Consider the following 8,370-nt stretch of genomic DNA (forward strand, 5'->3'; position numbering starts at 1 on the left):
AAGCAGCAGAAGATTGCCCAAGTGCTTGGGCCCCTGCCACCTAGGGACAAACTTCTGGCTTCAGCCTGGCTCAGCCCTGGTCACTGCAGCCATTTGGGGAATAAACCAGTAAATGGAAGATTCTCTCTCTCTCTCTCTCTCTCTCTCTCTCTCTCACTGTGTGTGTGTGTGTGTGTGTGTGTATGTATGTGTGTATCCTCTCAGTAACTCTGCCTTTCAAATAAATAAAAGAAACCTTTTAAAAAATATTTTAGATGATATAATGTGACAACTTTGAAAATGCAATTTCCATATACCATCAGGGTTTGTTATTGTTGTTTGATTGCTGGTGTTGTAACTATTTTTTAGTTTAGTGACCTTCCTGGACTAGTTTTTTGTTTGTTTGTTTGTTTGTTTGTTTTGTTTTGACAGGCAGCAGGCAGAGTAGACAGTGAGAGAGAGAGACAGAGAGAAAGGTCTTCCTTTGCCGTTGGTTCACCCTCCAATGGCCGCCGCAGCTGGTGCGCTGCGGCCGGCGCACCACGCTGATCCAATGGCAGGAGCCAGGTACTTCTCCTGGTCTCCCATGGGGTGCAGGGCCCAAGCACTTGGGCCATCCTCCACTGCACTCCCTGGCCACAGCAGAGAGCTAGCCTGGAAGAGGGGCAACCGGGACTAGAATCCAGTGTGCTGGCGCCGCTAGGCAGAGGATTAGCCTAGTGAGCCATGGCGCCAGCCGGACTAGTTCTTATTTCTGTACTGTGGGGCCATTGAGTCTATGGCCATACCACCCAGAATGCGTCTGATCTTTTCTGGCTTCAAAAGCTAAGCAGGGTTGGGCCTGTTTAGTACTTGGATGGGAGACTGTGCAGCCACTGAATTCTCTGCTCTATTAGCTTAGTGATCAGCTAATAATTGGCCAGTTTTCATACATGCTTTGAACCACTAAACATTCCATTCCTTTCTAAAAAGCTCTGTATTAAAAATGTGCATTATGTCTTGCCCTCCATAATTAGGCAACTGATAACTTTGCCTTAGCATTCACTTCTTGCTTAGGCAGGGCTTCTAATCAGCAAGAGGTGAGAGAGTGGGCCCTCTCAGATCTTTCTTATTTATGCACCCAGCCTTTACATCTGTGTAACCTTTTAGATCCCAGGAATATATCCAAGTTTCTCAAAGCCACTGTGAACAGCTTGTTCTTCAGATGTTCCGTTCAAGTGTTGGGCAGGGTCTGTTGCCTCACCTGGTATCCTAGACACAGGCAGGTGTGATGCTAAACAATTGTCACTGGGTGTTTTGGAAACACACCCTAAAGACAGGAGTTCTTAGTAATGAGAACTCCAACTCAGGACAAAAAAGTGACAACTACCCGCAAACTGGGGCTTTTCCAGGGAGCTGCAAGGTTGATCAAATAGTGTCAGCATTGTGGGAATTGGGAGCCAGTGTTACGGCATAGCAGGTAAAGCCTCCACTTCACGTGGCATGCCGTTTGGGCGCTTGTTCAAGGCCTGACTGCCTTACTTCCCATCCAGCTCCTTGCTAATGGCCTGGGTAAAGCAGCGGAAGATGGCCCAAGTGTTTGAGCCCCTGCCACCCACCTGGGATCTCTGGATGAAACTCCTGGCTCCTGGCTTGGGCCTGGCCCAGCCCATGGATCTTGTAGCCATTTGGAGAGTGAACCAGTGGATGGGACATCTCCCTCTCTCCCTCTCTCTCTGTAACTGTTTAAAATAAATTAATTAATCTTTTTTTTTAATGTCCTGGGTATAGGGCCTTTTTAAAAGCTCTATACAGTCTGCCTCCGCTGGTACCTGCAAGGTTTCCACAGCTACTGTGATTTCAAGATTTTTCAAGCTTATAGTGGAACTAGAGAATGACAGGAGCAAAGCAGGTTAAAATGCCACAAAATCCACTGTTCTTTCTGAAATTCAACAGGTATATTTTTCAATAAACCTTTTAAGATATTATAAAAGTTTAATTTTCTGAATTCTAAAAAGTTGATTTTGAGCATTTTTTCCAGCACCTTAATTTTTTTAGGGGGTAGATTTAGAGAGGTCTTCATTGAATCACACCAGAAACCCAGCCTTTTCTGGAGTAAGTTAGCTATGAAGCTATGAAGGTGAAGACTAACTTAATGGCTGCAGGAGTGAAAACCACCCATGTAGGAGATATTTTAATTTTTTCCTTTTTACAGATTAATTGATATTTGCATAACAAAATTTACCCATTATCAGTGTAATTCACTTTTAGTTGATATGTGATAACTTCATGTATTTGTAGGGTACATGGTGATACTTTAATATTTGTATATATTGTGGAAAGATTTTATCAGAGTAACTAGCATATCCATCACCTCAAATACTGATTCTTTATGGTGAGGACATTTAAAATCCTCTCCTTTGCTAATTTGAAACATACACTTATTATGAATTATAGTCACCTCACCATACAACAGAACTTATGCCCTCATGTAACTGTAGCTTTGTGCCATTGATAAATGTCTTCCTTTTCTCTTTCTACCCTGATTCCTCTGCTTATGGTAACCACCATTGAATTCTCTATTTCTTGAGTTAGACTTTTTTAGATTCCACATAAAATTATATAATACGTTCTTTGTCTCTCCATGCCTGGTTGGTTTCACTTCATATAATGTCCTTTAGATTCATCCACGTTGTTGCAAATGACAGAATTTTACTTTTATATGGATGAATAGTGTGGCTTTGCATATGTGTATGCAATATATTAAATTATAATTTTAATATATATAATATATAACAAATGTAATTTTAATATGTTATATATATAGCATTTTAAAATCCATTCATCCACTGATTGACAACTAAGACTGGTTGTTTCAATGTGGAAGAAATGTTAAGTAAATATTCAATACAATTTATTTATTTTTAGGATAGAGTACCTAGAAAGAAATGATGACATAGAAATGAGTCTGCTGTGTTAGTCTCCCTGACCCAACTGCATTATGTACACTTGGAAGCTGGGGCAATTCATTGGCAGAATGGACTCTGCTTAAGAAATAATCCTTATTCCCTTACTCAGAATGAGCTCTCAATGCCTCCATTTACTTCAAATTACCTTGGAATGTTAAGCCCTTAGTACTACACACTGCAAAGCCTTTTGTATGTCCAAAAGAAAGATAGGTCCCATATTGAAGACTAAATCAGAAAAGGTTTTCCGCTGGATGGGGGCTGAAGAGGGAAATTGGGCTTCATGATCATTCCATAGAGTAATTTTAACTCAAGTTCTGTGATTAAACAAAAACAAACAGAAAACTTTAAGCACTTATGCTGTTACATAAAAGAGCTGCAGCCACCACACACCTGCGCTTAACTAAAGGGAATTTTTGTCCAGAATTTCACCTATGACAAATGAAATAACCTGTGTTTGACTCAAAAAGAAGTAGAAGAAAGAATATACCTATTCCAAAGTTTAAATTTATATAACTTAAGCCTCATCACTGAGAAACAGACTACTCAACAGCATCTGAGAAGTCGTCCTTAAATGAACACTGCAGATGGAATGGCTGGTTTTCTCCAGGATAATTCTCATCAACATCTGAATTCAATAGGAACTCACATTTTAGGGTGTTTTGGTTTTGTTTTTCTTCTATTTGTTTTGGATTTTTGTTTTGCTTTGTTATTGCTCAGCCAATTATACTCATCTTAATGTTAGAACAGACCTTACTTGATCATCCAGTAGAGAGAAATGTCCTGGCTCCAAATGCTATAAGGCAGTTGTTACTGACTATAATTGGCATTTTGTGGTTACTGTGATTTGACCCTCAAAGGATTGTTGCCTGGCTGGTGCTGTGGTATAGCTGTTAAACCCGCTGCTTGCAGCGCTGGCATTCCGAATGGGCACTGGTTTGAGTCCTAGCTGCTCCACTTCTGATCCAGCTCTCTGCTATGGCCTGGGATAGCAGTGGAGGATGGCCCAAGTCCTTGGGCCCCTGCACCCACATGGGAGACCTGGAAGAAGCTCCTGGCTCCTGGCTTCAGATCATCCCAGCTTCAGATCAGCCATTTGGGGAGTGAACCAGTGGAGAAAAGACCTCTCCCTTCCTCCTTTTCTCTCTCTCTTTTTTTTTTTCCCCTTTCTCTATTTCTCTTTCTCTCTGTAACTCTCCCTTTCAAATGAATAAATACATCTTTGAAAAAAGAGAATTCAGAATTTTAGGTAATCAGTCACCTAGTGAAATATTTTTAGCACAAATGGATGATAAATATCATTTACTTTACTTTGTTGTCTGTGACCAATAATGATAACTGCCCCCCAAAATACTATTTTTCCATGTCAAAAGAGTTTATGGGGCAGGTATTTAGCCTAGCAATTAAAGTTGCTAGTGAAGATGTCCACATTCCATATCAGAGTACCTGGGTTCAATCCCTGGCTCCAGCTCTTGAATCCAGATTCCTGCTACTGTGGACTCTAGGAGACAGCAGTAATGGCTCAGGTAATTGGGCTCCTGCCACCCACGTGAGAGACCTGGATTGAGTTTCCAGCTCCTGATTTTGGCCTCAGCCCAGCTTCAGCTGTTGCAAGCATTTGGGGAGTAAACCAGGAGGTGGGAGTTCTGGGTCTATGTCTCTCTTTCTCTCTATCTCTCCTCCATTTCTCTCTCTTCTGAAATATCTTTGAAATTTTTTTCAATAAAAGAGCTGACAAAACTCAACTCAAAAACTAAACATTTAAAATATACCAACCTGTCTTTTTTTTTTTTTTTTTTTTTTTTTTTTTTTGGACAGGCAGAGTGGACAGTGAGAGAAAGAGAGACAGAGAGAAAGGTCTTCCTTTACCATTGGTTCACCCTCCAATAACCGCTGCGGCAGACGTGCTGCAGTCGGCACACCGCGCTGATCCGAAGCCAGGAGCCAGGTGCTTTTCCTGGTCTCCCATGGGGTGCAGGGCCCAAGTACCTGGGCCATCCTCCACTGCACTCCCTGGCCACAGCAGAGAGCTAGCCTGGAAGAGGGGCAACCGGGACAGAATCCAGTGCCCCGACCGGGACTAGAACCTGGTGTGCCGGTGCCACAAGGCAGAGGATTAGCCTATTGAGCCGCGGCGCCGGCCCTAACCTGTCTTAGGAAGCCATTTTGGTGCTGTGACAGATAGCTAAATGGGTCTATAAAAGAATTTTTCCTGGTGCATCAAACAACACCGGAGGCTATTCATAATAACACAAACACAGGAAAATAGTCTTCCCAGATAATGATCTGAAATCTTTGCAATGATTCTCAGTGCAGGAAGTTGAGGAATTTTCCAACACAGCAAAATCCAGTGAGTATTATCTATACAGTGTATTAATGATCTTTTGAAGGCACGAAAAGCATGTGAGGAGTCCACAGATTTACCATTATTGAAATGCCCTTTCACCCCATCAGTTCATGAAGATGAGTGATTAGACCCCTGCTTGATTGATGATTGAGTCCACAGCACCCATCTAAGGAGCGTGCATACAGTAAGGGTAGAAGTGGTATTTGTTAAATGCTAAGCTATTGTCTTAGCTTTATATCCATTGAAATTCTCATGCTCACATCTACAACAAAACAGTTCAAAAAATATAACTTTGTTCATAAATCAGCTTGCCTTAAGATTCTTCTATTTCTGTTTGAATATGAAAATCTTTTCTCCTCGGATATGGATTTAACAATGGATATCTTCTGTCACATTAATCAAACTGACATCACATGTTATGAAACACTGAGAAAAACACAGACTCCCTTCCTACATCCCCCCAAAAAAGCATAGACTATAAAGAAACAGACCGAACCAAGCTGAGGAACGTTCCACAAAGAAACTGGCTTTCTATCTTTAAAATGTCATGCTATATTAAACACAAAGAAAGACTGAGGAATTGCTCCACACCAGAGGAAATGAAAGCCATGGCATTCTATAATCCCTGGCCAAATGTTGCACTTATAAAGGATGCTATGGGCATTTTGCAAAATCTGGAATGAGGTCTATGGAGAAGATGGTCATATTATATCAATGTTGATGCACTTGCTGGTTTAGATGGTGTATACTGTGGTTATGGAGGAATGTGATTTTAAATGAGTGGGCACCACAACCATTTACCATCCTGGATCTGAGGCACAAGTAGATTAGAGTAATGGGCAACTTAGATACGAGTCTCGGGTTTCAGTTGCCTGCAAACTATCCATCATGAAAAGATTGACAACCTAGCATTATGTGTTGACACTGAAATAGAATTCCAAGATGAGCAGTAAAAGGGACCTTTAAGAGCCAAAGACAGGAAGCATAGAGAATTCAAGTGTGGGTTAAAAGAGCTCAAAAAGGCAGTTACCCTATTTGGTCTTGCATTTGGGGAGCAACCAATGTTACCAAATGTGACAGGCATAAAGTGAGTCTAATGGCTTTATCATATTTGTTATCAGGAAACCAGAATTCTATTACTGATTTCAGTAGAAACTAATTATAAACACCAGTCCATAACAAAGAGGAACAAAATATTGATACGTTCTACAACAGGATGACCCCCCAAAACCATCATGGGTAACGAAAGATGTCACATAACTTATGATTCTACTTATGTGAATTGTCCAGAAAAAGCTAAACTATAAAGTGGACCAGTGATGGACTGGACTGGGGGTAAGAATGGGAACTAACCGTGAACTGCTCCATGCCTCGATTTTCTCATCAGATAGATAGTGACAATTAGAGCATCTGACTCTTAAGGGTTCTGTGAAGATCAGATGAGTTAAAAATAGGTTGAAAGCTTAGAGCAATGTGCTGCACTAAGGGCTGAGGTTGTACACACACACACACACACACACACACACACACAGCTTGGAAATATGGAAGATAAATTTCAAGTCTAATTTAATACACCTCACAGTGAAACTTGGGGCCAGCTTGTGGTGCAGTGGGTTAAGCCACAGTCTGTGATGCTGGCATCCTATATGAGAACTGATTCAAGTCTTGGCTGCTCTGCTTCCAATCCAGCACCCTGCTAATGTGCCTGGGAAAGCAGAAGAGGCCCATGAGCTTGGGCCCCTGCCACTTGCGTGAGAGACCCAGATGGAGCTCCAGGCTCCTGGTTTCAGCCTAGCCCAGACCTGGATGTTTTGACCATTTGGGAAATGAATCAGTAGAAGGAAGCACTCCCCCTCCCCCCACCCCCTGCCATAGCCCTGCCTCTCTGCCTTTCAATTAAATAAATCTTTTTTTAAAAAATGAAACTTGGTTATACCTTCATATAAATAAATCTGAGAAGAAATTTACTACAACGTGCATGTAATAAATTATAAATATAGAAAAAAATACAGGTTTTTACTTATCCAAAGATTCAGCAATAAACTATACTACATGCTAGACCCATTTCCTTGAATCAAGATAAAAAGCTTAAGACACTATGGGTAAATTCTTAAAATATAAAGTACAGGAAAAAAGGAAAACATACTAAATTACCTGGTTACATCCCTCACGGGTGTAGTTAAATAAAGTACAAAGAAATGCTGAGGTTGGTCTTCCCCAACCTCCCTCCATCCCTTCTGATCTTCTTAGGTTGGCATTTTGGTGTGAAATTCACAGGATTTTTTTAGTATTTTCTACTCTTTTACTGAAAACAGATTTCCATTTCACTCTAGTAATATTTATAAAGATTAGGGTGGTGAGGCATTTGGTTGAGTGGGTAAGGATCCACTTGGGACCTTGCATGCTGTTATCAGTGTGCCTGGGTTTGAGTCCTGACTCCACTCTGACTCCAGCTTCCTGTTAATAAGTGCCCTGGGAAGCAGCTGGTGATGGCTGAAGTGCTTGGATTCCTGCCACCCACAACCAAATGAGTTCCTGGCTCCCATCTTCCAACTGGTCCAGACCAAGGTGATGCAGGCATTTCGACAATGAACCAACAGATGAGATTTCTGTCTCTCAAATAACTTTATAAAAACTTAAATAGGATATCGTTTATCCTGTCAATAATATCCCAACACATTCTGGAAGCCAGTAAAACTGGGGACAAACACACCTGTCTCACTGATATACGAGGGGAATCTCAAAAGTTCATGGAGGAGGCAAGCATTCAGCCTACTGGTTAAGATGCCCACATCCCACATCATACTTGGGTTTGATTCCTGGCTCTGGCTGCCAGCTCCAGCTCCCTGCTAATGCACTTCCTAGAGGGTAAGGGTGATGGTTCAAGTAACTGAGCTCCTGCCACCCACGTGGGAGGCTTTGCTTGAATTCACAGCTCTTGGCTTTTGTGTGGGGCTGGTGTGTGTGGCCCAGTGGTTTAAGCTGCAGTCTGTGTGATGCTGCCATCCAATATCAGAGTACCAGTTTGAGTCCCAGATTCTCCACTTCTGGCCCAGTTCCCTGCTGATGTGTCTGGAAAGACAGCAGATGATGGTCTGA

Source organism: Oryctolagus cuniculus, chromosome 3 (assembly GCF_051225735.1).
Source record: "Oryctolagus cuniculus isolate XC-2025 breed Fujian yellow rabbit chromosome 3, ASM5122573v1, whole genome shotgun sequence".
Taxonomy (NCBI): Eukaryota; Metazoa; Chordata; class Mammalia; order Lagomorpha; family Leporidae; genus Oryctolagus; species Oryctolagus cuniculus.